The 14835-nt window shown below is 36.3% G+C and overlaps 1 protein-coding gene across 2 annotated transcripts in view; it reads right to left on the reverse strand.

Moving 5' to 3' along the window:
• The window catches only part of FSTL5 (follistatin like 5), a 243654-nt gene that overhangs the window by 207218 nt on the left and 21601 nt on the right, over positions 1-14835 (reverse strand). The window contains exon 1 of one of the 2 annotated variants that reach the window (XM_015860999.2): positions 11470-11767. The exons of the other annotated variant lie outside the window; for it this stretch is intronic. The gene's annotated coding sequence lies outside the window, so the exon portion shown is untranslated. Of the gene's footprint in view, positions 1-11469; positions 11768-14835 lie in introns of those variants that run through there. 2 annotated transcript variants of the gene reach the window in all.

The following is a 14835-nucleotide window of genomic DNA, read 5'->3' on the forward strand; positions in this document are numbered from 1 at the left end:
AGGAGGTGGTGGAATCACCAACCCTGTTCAAGGAACATTTAGGCACTGTGTTGAGGGACATGGTTTATTGAGAACTATTGATGACAGGTGGATGATTGGACTGGCCAATCTTGTAGGTCTTTTCCAGTCCTGGCAATTCTATGGTTGTAATGAAAATCCCATTCAATTTCCAAATGAAAACTAGTTGAGGGGAAGAGGGGAAGGGCAGTGAGGTAGTTTTTTGTTTGTTTGTTTTTTGCCAGATCATCTCCTGTTCCATCTCACCACCTACTCATATAAGCACTGCTGTTCAATAGAACACAGGCCAAGGAGTCAAAAGAATGGGAAGGATACCAGTGGACCCAACACAGCTCAATACTCCTCTAGAAATTTACTTCTAGTTTACTAACACCATCTCTTCATAAGTCTTACATTGAGGGAAACTTTTTTGCTTTCCCTCTCATCATGGTTTTATGATTTTTGATTATTGGTATTACACATCAAAATATGAAATGCACTGGGAATTAAGAGTTAATGCTTCCAGTTCCAGGTACCTGTCCCAGATGTCAAGAACTACATAACTAGAGGACTGTTCACTGTTCTGTTACCATTTCCACCCAGAGAAAAGTCCTGGCAAAGTCATAAGACCTTCCCTTTTTGATCTCAGCAGCATGGAAGCTCCCTAGATTGTCTTGCCTAGCATGAGAGTAAGGCTTTTGGATACTCTCATTTAATCTGATTTATTAGCTTCAATTCTAATTACATTGTGTTATATTGTTCTATAGTGTGTTATCTTGCATTCTGATATCTTATTTAGTAAATTAGTTTGTTTCTCCTCAGATCATTGTTTTGTTTTTAGGCCCATCTCTCTACTCTTTTCTCCCTTCTTTCCCCTTTCCATTTCTGAGACATGGTTCCATATGTATACCCTCCCTTCTAGTCACAGAACTGGGCCAAACCAGCCCATAAACCGCTGACACCTTTTTTTAAAGGAACATTTGGCTAATACATTCTAATATTAATTCCAGTACATGCTGCTTCATATTTTTTAAAATTTTAATGATGCTTTCTTTTTCAGTCTTAAGTCTAGACAAACCAGTCTTCAAATAAATCAGTTGAGTAATTATACTGTTTGCATAGCTTTGTGCATGACACTTTTCTCAATACCTTCAGACAACACTAGAAAAACATCTTCATTTCTATTAGACAAAGACTGTTTTTAAATCATCCCAATAGTTCAATTTAATGTTTGTCTGCAAAATGATGGATTAATATAGTATAATACTTTTACCTTTCATTTTTTTGATAGGTATCAGAATCCAATAGGGACTTATCTATCTAGCTACGCTTTAAAAATACATAGCTTATTCTTTGATTCACTGGTTTTTTTTGCTCTATTATTTCAAAGTAAGCATAATATACTTTAAATCATTATACTTACAATTTAATTGAAATGCTATTTAAACAAGCTTAGTATATGGGCATCTGGCTAATACTGTTGTGATTATAAGCTTGACCCTGAAAACCACAGAAAGACATTTCTCCTTCTGAGATGGTCTGAATTATCTCAACAAAAGCAATAGGTTTCCATCTTGCAAATGACATTTGCAAAGTTTTATTTCACAATGTGGCACTAGCTTATCTTGAAGTTGTAACCATACATTCTAAAGCAGCATTCTAGCCATTGAGCTTTACTATTATGATTTTGTTACATAACAAAGGGATACTAATGTTGACCATAACAGCACTTGGTGAGCAGCTAGTAATTTACAAGCTTCCTTAGTAATACAGACATTTACCTTTAAAATTTGTCTGTTTGTTTTTTCTACAGTCTCATTTAATAATAGTTCCTACAGATGGCCAGAAATAGTATTTATGCAAAGATAGTAGGAAGCAAACTTCAAAATAATGACATAGTCTTCATTACGTAAGTGTTCTTTTAATAGCTGTGGAATTGCACATATGGTATCTGATTTACCCTCATATTTTCTCTCATGTAACCCTGTGAGAAACCTATGAGAAAAATAACGTAATGTACCATTTTTCAGTCAGTTGAGGAGCACAGATATTTTTCTTTTCTTTCCATTTTTCACAAGTTACACAATTTTTTCCATCAATTTTTTCCATCAATTTTTTCCATCAATTTTTTCCTCCCTATTGTTCTCCCCCCCCCCTTTTTTTTTTTTTCCCTTCTGTGTTAGGATTATTTCATTAAATGTTTTGGGTTTCCCCTTCTCTCAGCAAATGCTACCAGACCTAGCAGCAGACATGAGCAAGTTTTCTACTTAGATATGCCAAAAGCTTCTGCTTCTTGCCTTGCTTTTTTAGACTAAAATTTATTCTTTATATTTTAATATATATTCTTTATATTAATTCTTATATACAATTCCTTTACTTTTTCCTCCTTGTCCATTCTTCAATTTAAGTCAAGTTTTATCAAATTCTACACCTTCATTTATAAGCAGCTACAAGGCTTCCTCTGATTCTTATTGTCCAACTCCTAGAAAGTGTAGCCTTTTCTGTCTCCATTTCTTGATAATCTTGAAATATTAAGCAAGCTCAAAAATGTACTGCACAAGAAGTCTGTGGATAGCACACTCCTAAACAGTAATTGTTCATGACTGAAAACACAAAGATATCATTTTACACAACGATAACACCAGCAATTTTTTTTTTTTCTGGCTTTCTAAATTAGAATTAAATTCTGTGTGTTATTTATGATGAGGGAGCCCACTTCCAGACTGTTTCTCCTCAATTTATGTTTATTAACAGATCTTAGATTTATTGTATTTGCTAGATACATAATTTCCAACCTGAAGTCTCAACTCAAAAGCCTCACTTTTATCATTCACCTTTGTAAATTAACTTAACCTTCCCTTCACACTGCATGTGGAGTCATCTTTTGCATTGCGTTGACTGAACGGAGTCTGTCTTCTTTGTGTCTCAGCTTAACTTAGTCAGATGAGGTTTTTAAGATAAGTTTTATAGCAGACATTTCCTATTCCATAACAGAATCAACATATTGGAAACTGTTAAAAATTAAATTTACAACTCCTAATGCAAATACTACTAATAAAAAAAAATAATAATAAAATTGCTCTATTCAAATCTGGAAGAGGACATTTGTGTAATAAATGAGTAGCAAAAGTAGCAAGAAAAGATAATGTAAAAGATAACGTAGGAAAAGAGAAGGGTATAATTTCTGCTGGACATAAATGCCAGAAAGAAAAGAAAATTATGTGTTATATCCAATTCACACAAATAATTCTGATGCAATTATCACAGGATTGTGATAGAATGGATTCCTCAGACACTAGTCAAAAGGAGTGAAAAATGTGTAATGCATATTGGCTTACAAACCTAGTTTGCATGCAGAACAAAATATGCTAAGGAGCTCCTTGTCCCTAAATACTCACTGACAAGTGTGATGGTATTCTTTCTTGCCATCCCTAAATACCCACATTTTGTAGATCAACACGCTTTCCAAAAGGTCACCTCAAAAATCCAGTTTCAGTGAGAAACAGCAAGCCAACGCTAAGCAACTAAATATTTACCAAGTCTCTCCCTTTATTAAAAACACCTAACTGGATATTAAAGGGATATTAAAAGATGTAAAACAATGTGTCACAGCATCCTTCTGCTACATGCTGGGTTAGGAAAATTGATGCTGAAAATCAAAATGACAATCTGCAGCCTTAAGAATCGCTGATGTACGGGGATTTAAAGAGAATCTTTACTCTGAATCTTATTTTAGAGAAAAAACAAATAAACAACAACAACAAACTATCAATGTATTTTGCAGTTTTGTTTTGTTTTTAAAATAAATAACCCCATTTAATGCAAAAGTAGATTTGCAGAATTCAAAATATCTATGCAATAATATAATCAGCTATTTATGCCCTGTTAGAAAAATAACAAATATACAAGACTCCTTGCCTATGCTTTAATCATCAGCATCTTAATGATCAGAACTTGAAAGTTTCTTCAAACTTTTACGCACACTGTGACTCCAGGAACAAATGTTCAGTTCATGAAAACTACAAGACTGACTGACTACATATAGATATTTTGTCTCTCACAAGGCAAACAGAGAGAATGATAAAAACAAAATTATTAGTTGCTTTATTTCACGTGGCTCATGAAAGACACGGATGTAGCACATGAATTAATAAAAACACTCTACCTCATTACAATCAGCATCTATGACCCAAACTTTAATGTGTATCTTTTTACTAATTTGAGACCTGTCATAGCTCAGAAATCATGACAACATGGGGACTGTGAAGAAGTTACTTTTTATATTCATTTCCAAGGCTCTAAAATTATAAGTTAAATAATCAGTGTAGCTTTATTAACTTTTCATGTAAAATGTACATAGCATATGCAAAAATAAGCATGGAAATCCCTCAAAAATGTTTACTTATGCATGGAAGACATTACTGAGAGCCCACAGCAGCAGATGAATGTGACTATCATGCTGAAAAGATGTAAAGGATGCAAATATATTAAAATATTAGATTTTTGGTTCTATAGGGGGCATCAATTTTAAGATCTAGTGCCTGAAGCACTCAACTAAAGCTTCAAAGAAAACCCCACGGTGCAGCTAACACCACTACTACCACCTCCCCTGCTGAATGCAACAAGAATATACAAATGGAGATTCTTCAAATATTTTTGTGACAACAATTCTCCAAGCACAAAAGAAAAGAATTGGCCTGTTATTGAACAGTAGAGGAAAACAAAATTACACCTAAGCAGAACAGTTTCAATTCACTTTAAAAACTCTTACCAATTTGAACTACATCAACTCATGCATTAACTCATAGAACACTTCCTGATGAAGTTTATCAAAAACAGCCTGGAGCATAAATAAACAAAAATAAGATAGGATTTTAATTTTTATTTTTAAATACTTCAGTAATACTAATCATTACTACATTTCTGAATTACCTAAAAATTAAAACAAAGCAAAAATGGAAGATATGAGTACAACATTAATCTTGGAAACCCAAAAAGTTCAATATTAGTATTTTTTCCATTTCTCATATAGTAGCTGATGTTCATTTATCTTAAAAGTCATAGGAAATAAGTGAAAAATATGGACCATGATTCGGTGCTGTGTGTCTTGCAGTTTTTTCTGAATCAGAATAGTTTCTGCCAATGGACTAGTAATACATGAGAACAGCAATATGATTAACTGGACTTCAATTTTAAAATCAGCACTCAAGATTGAAAACATTGATTTCTCATTGAAGGCGAACTTATGGCTAACCTTGGCTGCTTCAAAGGGAGAGAGGAACCATGGAACTTAATTCCATTTTACAAGAACATGCCAAAAATACTGCCTAGAAGAGCCTTTCTCCCTTCTTTGTGGACTTTGCACTGTTAACGTAGGTGATGAACATTAACATCTTCAGCAACAACGAAGAAGAAATCGATTCACTGTTAAAATAATGTTTCATTTTAACATCATGCTTTGTATTCCCATGAATTGTGTTGGCCTAACTGAGCATATATATATATATATATATATACAGCATTTGAAAATAATAGCCTTTTTAAAATTATTTTCAAAGCCTTCACCTCTAGAACCTTATGAATACATCTGATAAATTAGAAGGGAGAGCTGGCCTCCTCAGACATGGAGATGGCTGAGGTACTTTGCCTTGGTCTTCAAGGCTTCTCATGCATCTCGTGTTCCTGAACTTCTAATCAGAAGGAGCAAAATACCTCCTGGTTTAAGAGTGGAACAAGTCCAAGATCACCTTATGCAGATGAATGACTATGGAGCCAGCTGACACGTAACTGAGGGCTCTGAAGGAACAAGCTGATGTGACTGTCAGACTACTCTCAATCATATATGAAAATTCATAGCTGTCGGGCAAAATCCACAGTGACTGATTAAAGGAAAGCACCGCTCACATACTCAAGAAAGGAAGACCTGGGGAACTAGATACCAGTGAGCTTCACATCTGTTCCTGGGAAGATCATAGGTCCTTCCGGAACAGATATTAAGTCACATGTGAGATGAGGTGTTGCAGCAGTACTTCAACAAGGGAGATCATGCCTGAGCAATCTGGTGGTCTTCCTTGATGGAAGAACAGTTTTAGTGGACAAAATGGCAACTGAATGGCATCTGCCTGGACTTGTGCAAGGACTTTGACAAGGTCCCACACAACATACTTATCACTAATATGGATTTGAAGGTTGGACTATTATGTGGATAAATAATAGGTTGGATGGTTGTAGCCACAGGATTGTTGTCACACAGAATCACAGAATGACCCGGGTTGGAAGGGTCCTCAAGGATCATGTAGTTCCAAACCCCCTGCCTAGCAGGGCCACCAAACATACATCTTTACTAGATCAGTTTACCCAGGGCCCTGTCCAACCTGGTCTTGAAGACCTCCAAGGATGGGGCATCCACAACCTCCCTGGGCAGCCTGTTCCAGGACCTAACCACTCTCCTAGTAAAGAACTTCCCCCTAACAGAAGACAACATACATAAACTGCATTTAAGGAGATTTAAGGAGGAACAACTTCACAGTTATTTTGCCTACTTTTTTCACAGTTTATTTGCATATTTTCGTAAATAGATCTCCTAGATACCTCAGCATTTCCATTCATCATACTATTGTTGCTCCTTACTGAATCTGTTTCTTGATATCACTGTAGGGGAATGACTACCACCAAATACAGAACTCTTACTATAGGATTATTTCCATGATTATAATCCTGGTGATACTGTTTTCAATCACCAAATGAAACAAAAGTTTTATTTATGTGCAAGAGCAGTCAAAAAAAAAAAAAAAAAAAAGTTAAAAATTCCATTACGTTGCATCTGATTAATGCTACAAGCTGTTTTTAAAGTATCCTATTTCTTTTTACAAATGTTAATAACTTCTTCGTGAAGAAACTAAGAAAGTACTTTAGAAAGCTTTTAATATGCTGATTTGAAAATGATAGCGGCTTTTAACATAAGAATACCCATTCAGTTTAAAAATACTTCAGAGTAACAATAAGCTTCGTTTTAAGACAAAAAAGTGAGAAAAAAAAAGTCACTGTGTGAGTGGAAGAAAAAAACCAAGTATTTAAAATATTCTCCATCATCTTCCAACTAACATTTTCAAGTACTTTATTATACAATAAAGTCTTTCTGAAGCCTGCTCTGAAAAGCACTGCTGGACACTAATCTCAATTAATTCAAATGCAAATAAACTGTGAACTTCACCCTACTTCAAGCAATCAGCACAAGTATTGCCAGATCTCCCCTCATTTAACTCTTTACAACTTGTTATTTTCTTGAGACTAGCACAATTCAGCAAAGCAATAAAGTGATTCACCACTAATTTCACTTCTGAAGTTTTAAAGTGTTAAGTAGACTTACTATTTTCATAGGGTAAATACCCACATAATCAAATAAACCCTGCTAAAAATAGGTAGTAAATACATATTTTGAAGAAGTTTCCACACCAAGTGAGCAAGGAGTTATTTGTGGCTAGATTACAATAGTTCAGTTGATTTCAACTGCTTTCATTACATCTCTCCAGGCAATATACTCATCCAGAATAACCAGAGATATTAATGACACGGAGGAAATGGGAGATAACTGCAAATAAGGGCAGTTTCACTGTTCTTCTGCCACTATAACTGCATAGTAATTTCTTTAACTGCACTGACCCATCCTTACTGTTCTGGTAAAACCAAAGCAGAACAAATGAAAACATATTTCAGTTCTTACATTTAACAACATAAGTGCTACTTATTAGGAAACAAGACTTTGTAACCAGAGGTTACTCAATTAACCCAAAACCCAAAGATTTTGTAAAATAGCACAAAGGAGAGTTAGGACATGGATTTGATTCCTCTGAAGGTTTCCACATTCTCTGCTTATCAGTAATCTTTGATTTTAATGAGGTTGTTAAAGGGAGTTTCACTCAGCACTGTTTTGAAAGGCACCATACAACCGTAATTGTCACTCAATGCTCAGCCTTCTCAATATCTACTTATACTGAAGTTTCAGTGTACTGTTCTACTAATGTAAAAAGAATCTACTTTGTCTTTTCTGTCTATCAAGAGGCAGGAAAAGCACACTGTATTAAATATGTATAATATCTCATGTAAACAAGTTCCCAGACATTTGATTTGTTGACAGCTATTCCCTATGCATAAAAAAAAAAAAAAAAAAAAAAAAGCTTAAACTATAAAACAGGTTTAAACAGACTTGCAAATAAACTAGCTAATCTATTTACTTTGCTTTAAAGTTGCGTAACATTATAGGTCAAGCTACGCTGTATAACTAACAATTATTTTCCTGTACTAACTTAGAAAAAAAGAAAAAGCCAAAGTGACATTTGATTCACAACACCTCCTCAAAGTTGCAACTCACTCTTGGAATTTTTAATACCCTGTATTGTTCCACAGAATTTGAGAGTCTGGAGAAAATTATTCAGAACTGGCCACCTAAGTTTCATTTGGCTTTTTGCTTGAGAAATTTCTAAACTAAATTCAGAACTGTTAGGATATAAAAACAACTCGTTCTGGAGCTCCAGCTTCTCACTTAGCTTTGTACAGCCTTGCTTTCATTAGAACTTTATATTCTCTAGAAATCAAGGATGAGGGATGCAAAACTTATTTTTCTGAATTTTTATAGAACAGTCTAGAACTGCATACATTTATTCCAAAGATTTTCTATTATTATTATATAATTTTAGAGAAATAATTTATATGATTGTATATTTTTCTTTTTCTGGAGTTGGATATCCTTGCTTTTTTAAGCATATACTGAAGATTATTGAGAAAACTCTCACAAAATACATAAATAAATAAGTAAATCACAATGACAAACTGGCTTATTACAATAAATCTAGAACACATCTAGAACCAAGCAAAGTAACACACTTTAGGGTTGCTTTTTCTTGAGTACCATTAATCATCCCCACTGGTGACCTACTAGCCTAAAAGTTTTAAAAAGTGTTGATGCAATCAATAAGCATATGCCAGCACACACACATACCCATGTGCTGGTCAATGTATGGAAGGTCTATTAAAGCAGCACATAAGCAGTGGGTTTCCCTGAATACTGATTTGATGCCAACAGTCCAACCTGTGATTGCAGCATTTTTGCAGACAACTATTTGTCTACATCATTAGTATTCTGTTGTATTCAACATTTGAGTGTTAAAAGTCTTGGAACTATACACTTGCTTCCAAGTTCACAAATATACTTGTAAAGGATTACTGCTGAAGACAGTAGTAAAACATCTAAGCACTTTTTATAACAACAAATGAGTATAATTTTTATGGACCACAATGGAAAAAATTCCACTTGATGTACAAGCATATTTAGAAAACCACTTTACTGAAGTGTAGTACTGCCATTTCATTTCTTTTAGAGTCTACTTATCATTCCAAACCTCCATAGTTTTAACCTGATTTATAAAATAAAACACTCAAGTGGAAACCAAGACAAAACATCTCACAGAAAACACAAAAATTTAAGACAGAAATTAAGGTGCTGAATTAATATTTGAGCTTGAAAGTTTATCATCTGATTGATGCTGTTAAAATGACTGATCTCAGCAAGATCAATGACTTTCACTCATGTAATGATGGATGTAGTCCCTTTGCACTTAACAGGACTGCTTGTATGAATAAAGACTACTCAAGTGAACAAGCATTTGCAGATTCAGTTCATGAACATGTCAGTGACAGATGAAAACACCTGTCATAGTTATTAGGTAGGCTGTTAATGAGAATTTACAGTGAGAGCAAGTTCTGTGCAATAAATTTTTTTCTCTACCTTTTGGAAAGAGGAAAATGATAGCTGTTACATAATTGGGGGGGGGGGGGGGGGGGGGGGTTGGGAAAAGAGTAAATCATCTGTATTTCCTAATACTATTGAAGTGCAATGAAAGTCATAGCAACCTATACTACATTCACCTTGAATTTTCTTGCATTCAACTTCAATCCTCCATATTTCTATGCTGCTGCCAGATGCTGGTCTTTGTATTCTGGCTGATAAAAATATTTAGTAAAAACACCTTAACATTAAATAAATGATACAGGAGCAAAAATAAAAATAAATAAATAAAATACCACAATAACATGAAGCAAATCTGCTGTGATCAGCTTCATACCACCATCAGAAGTTTCTCCATGCTTACAGTTACAGCAGTTTCTAGTTCTTGAGCAAGACAAGTAGGTAAAGAAAGCATGTGTTTTAGGTTTCCAATCTGAAGAAAATTTTCCAGAGCCACAAGAGAATAAAGAAATACATCATGCTACGAAAATGCAGGGTGAGGGCCTCGTTTGCTTCTCTGTTACATTCAGTCATTGCTGTTGGACTGACTACAAGCAGCAGGTTCCTTCTGGAATCAGCCCTTACCTCAGAGAGAAGTCCCTGCACGGTGCTGTGCCCTAAGTGTGCAGAAATTACTGCACGACGTTCTGTGTGAGCAGAACTCCCTGCATGGTGCCTTGCTCTGCCTGTGCAGAACTCCAGCAACTCCCAGAAACAGTAGAAAAACCTTCTGTGAAACACAGCGCCCTACCAAGCTTATAAAAGGTTAAACACTTCTGGAATAGCAAGACGGTTCAAATAACAAAGCATTTCATCTACCCACACATTCCAGTTCCATTCAGCTACCAACAACAGCAATGCTATAGTGCAATATACTTCTGCGTTATTAAAGCTGAGTTATGCATTTACACCTAACTACAGTCTGTAGGAAGGCCTGACGTTTGTAAGTCAATAGCAGAGGAAACAACTCACAACTTCCATGGGCTCACTAAATTGCAAACACTGACCCTGGAGCTAGCAGTCGGGCTGATCCCTTTTACAGATATGCTGTTTCACAAGTTTTCAGCGTTACAACCAATAACTGTTAATCACATACTGAGGTCCAGCTGTCCTTCTTTATTACACACACACAAGCACGCAGATGAACACACAGCAGCATGAGGTTATGCATTTAAATCCTCTTTAATTCCTTCTTTGCTCTCTACTTCCAAGGATGACCTTATATATCCCTTCTGGATCCAGACAGGATCATTTAGGGCTGTTTTTGTCCCCTCAAACTGGTGTTTATACAAAACAGTTTTTGTAATTCCTCTTGGTAGTCTTTTAAAATATTGAATATTTTAAAAATAAACTACTCACATACATTTAAACATTCCCATTAAATAAATAAGTAAATAAGTAAAACAAGTTTTCTAAGGAAAAAAACAATAACAACAACAAAAAACAAGCAAACAGACAAAAACCTCTAAGTTCTTGTTCTGGCTCCATCTTTTGTATACAGAATCTCTTTTGCCGATGCAAGCCTCTTTCCCAAGTGTTTCCCCTACACCGACCAAAGCACAAACAAGCTCCCAACTTTGCTCAGCCTATAATTACCAGCTTCTCCATCCCATCGTCATCCCACTACTACTTGTAGATAGATATCAAGCAAAGAAGAAAAAAAAAAAAAATTAAAAAATCCTGCTTACCTTATCGAAGAGTCACTAAAGTCCTCAAGGAAAAACACAACCCAAAACAAAACGCCGAGTGCTCGCGCACAAATCGTTAACACCGGGGTACTACTCCGTTCCGCAAAGCCAGGCGGCTACCAGCCGGAAACAACTCGCCACCTGCCAAGGCCCCGCGCAGCACAACGCGGAGAAGCCCGCCGGCCCCAGGCGCCGCGGGAGGCGCGCGGGGCGCCCGCCCTTCAGCACCGCCGAGCCGCGGACAGCACCGGCCGCCAGAGCCGCTGAGCCCGACTGCCTCGCTCAGCTGCTGCCGCCGCTCCGCTCCGCCCGGCCCGCCTCCGGCCCGCCCACGCCGCGGCCGCCTCGCCGCCCAACTTGCGCGCAACTCCCTCCCGCCCCCTTTTATTATCATCAGTGCCTCCCGCGGAGGGAGAGCTCGTGGCTCAGCTTCTACGCTTCTTGCCAGTCGGAGGGCTCTCTCCCCTTGCAGGGCTGTTGTCCCGGTGGAGTTTGCTGCTCCCCATTCCTGTCCTCCTATTTCCCCGGCCACCCCCACCTCGGGAGAGAAGACCAGAGCCCTCAGCTTTGAGGAGCAAAATGCAGCCCGTGCGCCAGCAGGAAGAAGTGCAACCGCTGTGAAGCAGCGAGTGGCTCCCAGCCCTGCGAGCGCAGGGGATTAAGCGTGCTTCCATGTTCAAAGCAGGGTGAACGTGATGCAATATTTATAAGCGTTAACATACCAACCAGCTATCAAAACTCTCAGGTATTCCAGTGGCTCGGTCTCGCCTGTATCGGTAATCCCTGCCATTCTTATCAAGGTTTACTGCTTGAGTTTTGAGATAAAGCTCCTCATTCATAACCCATCCAAGAAGTACGCACTTGCTACCCTAAGTCTTATTTATTTAGGAAACATACCCTGAGATGGGAGTACCGGTCTGTGTGTAGGATGAAGGGCAGGTACCTCCATACAAACAGAAGCCAGCACTATCCCCACCCAAGAAAAAGATTAAGAAAAAAATGAATAAATAAATAAAGACAAAGGAAAGCAAATAGCCTGAAAAACAGAAATATTCTTATGCAAAACGACAGCTTTAAGTCTCAGCTGAAGCTTTTCTTTTTCTTTTTTTTTTAATTGTGAGATAAGTTTAGTTACCTGATTTGTTACTTTCAGATACATTTATCATTCACTCCAACACTTTTAAAGAGTAGCTACTTAATCTTCAATTTGAAATCATTATGAAAATTAAGTGTCTACTCTTTGAGGCATTACAGGTTACCTGCTTCTGGTCTTTTGGGAAAATGTGTTACAGATTAAAGTATTAAACCGCCTTTAAATCATCCATGGCCAGAGTAAGATGGACAGAGGTCAGCTCTTCTGATCTACAATTATGCACCTATATCAACTCTATGTGGAATAATACTGTAGGGACAAACAAAACAATGTAAATTCAGTACTTAAAGAACTGAAATATTTAATGCAAGGAATAATAAAATGGGATACATCGGATTTAATTTGCCGATTGCTGTTTTGTAAGGGGGTTTTTACAGGACTGCTAATTAGGTCAGAGCTCTACAAGAAGAAAAGTAATTAACTTTTACACTTGTATACATCACATGAACAATATAAAGCCAAATCAAACAGGCCTTCATTGATACAATTCATTTTAATTGCCAGTTATCACAAACATCTCTGTATCACTGTTCTGTTTCTTTCCTCTTACTCCAAAGCCCTCTAAGGTTTCTTGGAAAGTACCAACAGAATAACATTTCATTACTTAATGACAGTTTGGGAGGTGCAGAACTGATGCTGAGTCAATTTAATTTCTTACTACGTTAGCTGGACCAAAAGCTCTTTTGGAACAGAAGCAATCCTAGAAATGGCTAGTTCCAAATTCAGTGGAAAATGAAGTCTTCTGAGGGCAAACGTGGACCTTGCCCACGTACTTTCCTCTGTTATTATGAAAGTACATGAAACAAACCATCAGAACAGAAGAAGTGTTTTGCATAACCCAGTTCATGAAGTAATAACTGAAATCCTCAAGTTATATAAGGCTTTGCAAATTGGTAGGGAAGGCTGTAGGGAGAATTCTCAATATCTTGTGAAGGAGGATGTTGACTCTTTAATTTAAATACAAATACAGATATATTGTAATATAAGACTTATATTTTTGCAATGTACAGATCCAATCATGCTCATCTTTTTTCTTTGTACACTTGCTTTGCCGTCTAGTTTATGAAAACTGAATTTAATTAAAATATTTAGATGTCTTTGATGTAGTATAGGCAGAATATTTTGATGCAGAATATGCATTTTCTAATTTTTCCTCAATTTTAGCTCTGAATATGTAGCTATCACAGACAGTTGATAGGAAATAAATCTTTTTATTCTCATCCAACATTTTCTGGCTTCTACTCAATGAATATCTTTGTGAATTTGATTTTGTGCAGTTTGCTCTACGTTTCTACAAAATAAATAAATCTGTGAGTGAACTTGAACTATTTTCCTTACTTTGTGACCCAGACATTTCATCATTCCTGGCTTTGGTTGAAAACTTTTAGTCCACAGAACACTACAGTAGAGTGTTACTTCACTTTACTGCAATGCAGACCAAAGAGCAAAGCTTCAGTGGAGAAGGTAACGTATTTAACAATTAATTGTTAGTCTGGTGATGCTTAATAACCCAGCCCTAATTTCCATAACTTTAATTTGGATAGTTCAGAACAAGCTGTTAGTTATATTCAGTTTTCATTTTTTCATTAAAATTTCGAAATCAAACAGTATGAACTAAGGTTTTCTTGTAGAGGTAAGCAATACAAAGAAACTTTGAAGTTATTTTGTGCCTCTTACGACTATCATTATTAATAATAAAGATTTTCTATTTTGTATTTGTGAGGTGGCTTAAAACAAGATCCAATAAAGCTGGAAAGTGTATGTATGCAAGACAAGGAGAAGATCAAAGTCTCAATATATTAAGGGAAGTCACTGCAAATAATAGTTGTTTAGTGAGCTATTCAGTATTTGTCCAAAACATTTGCTCTTATAATTTAAAGCCTATTCCTTATCCACTGAATTTAGAACAACAGTGGCTTTCTTAGTCTGAATAATTTGGATCTGCTTTTCTGCCACAGGTAACCATTTCTCCAGAATTATTTACTTTCTAAACAGCTTTGAATGTGAAATGAATACAGAATTAGAAAGTAAACACATAGTTTCAGAAGTGGATATTTCTTTCCTCCTGGCTTTTATAGTGCTATCACTTCCAAAGCTATTAAAAATGATTTTAATGTGCTTGGATTTTTGTATTAGCAATCTGTAAAGAAAAGAAAAAAAAGAAGAAAGAAAGAAAGAAAGGAAGAAAGGAAGAAAGGAAGAAAGGAAGAAAG

This window comes from Coturnix japonica, chromosome 4 (genome assembly GCF_001577835.2).
Source record: "Coturnix japonica isolate 7356 chromosome 4, Coturnix japonica 2.1, whole genome shotgun sequence".
Classification (NCBI taxonomy): domain Eukaryota; kingdom Metazoa; phylum Chordata; class Aves; order Galliformes; family Phasianidae; genus Coturnix; species Coturnix japonica.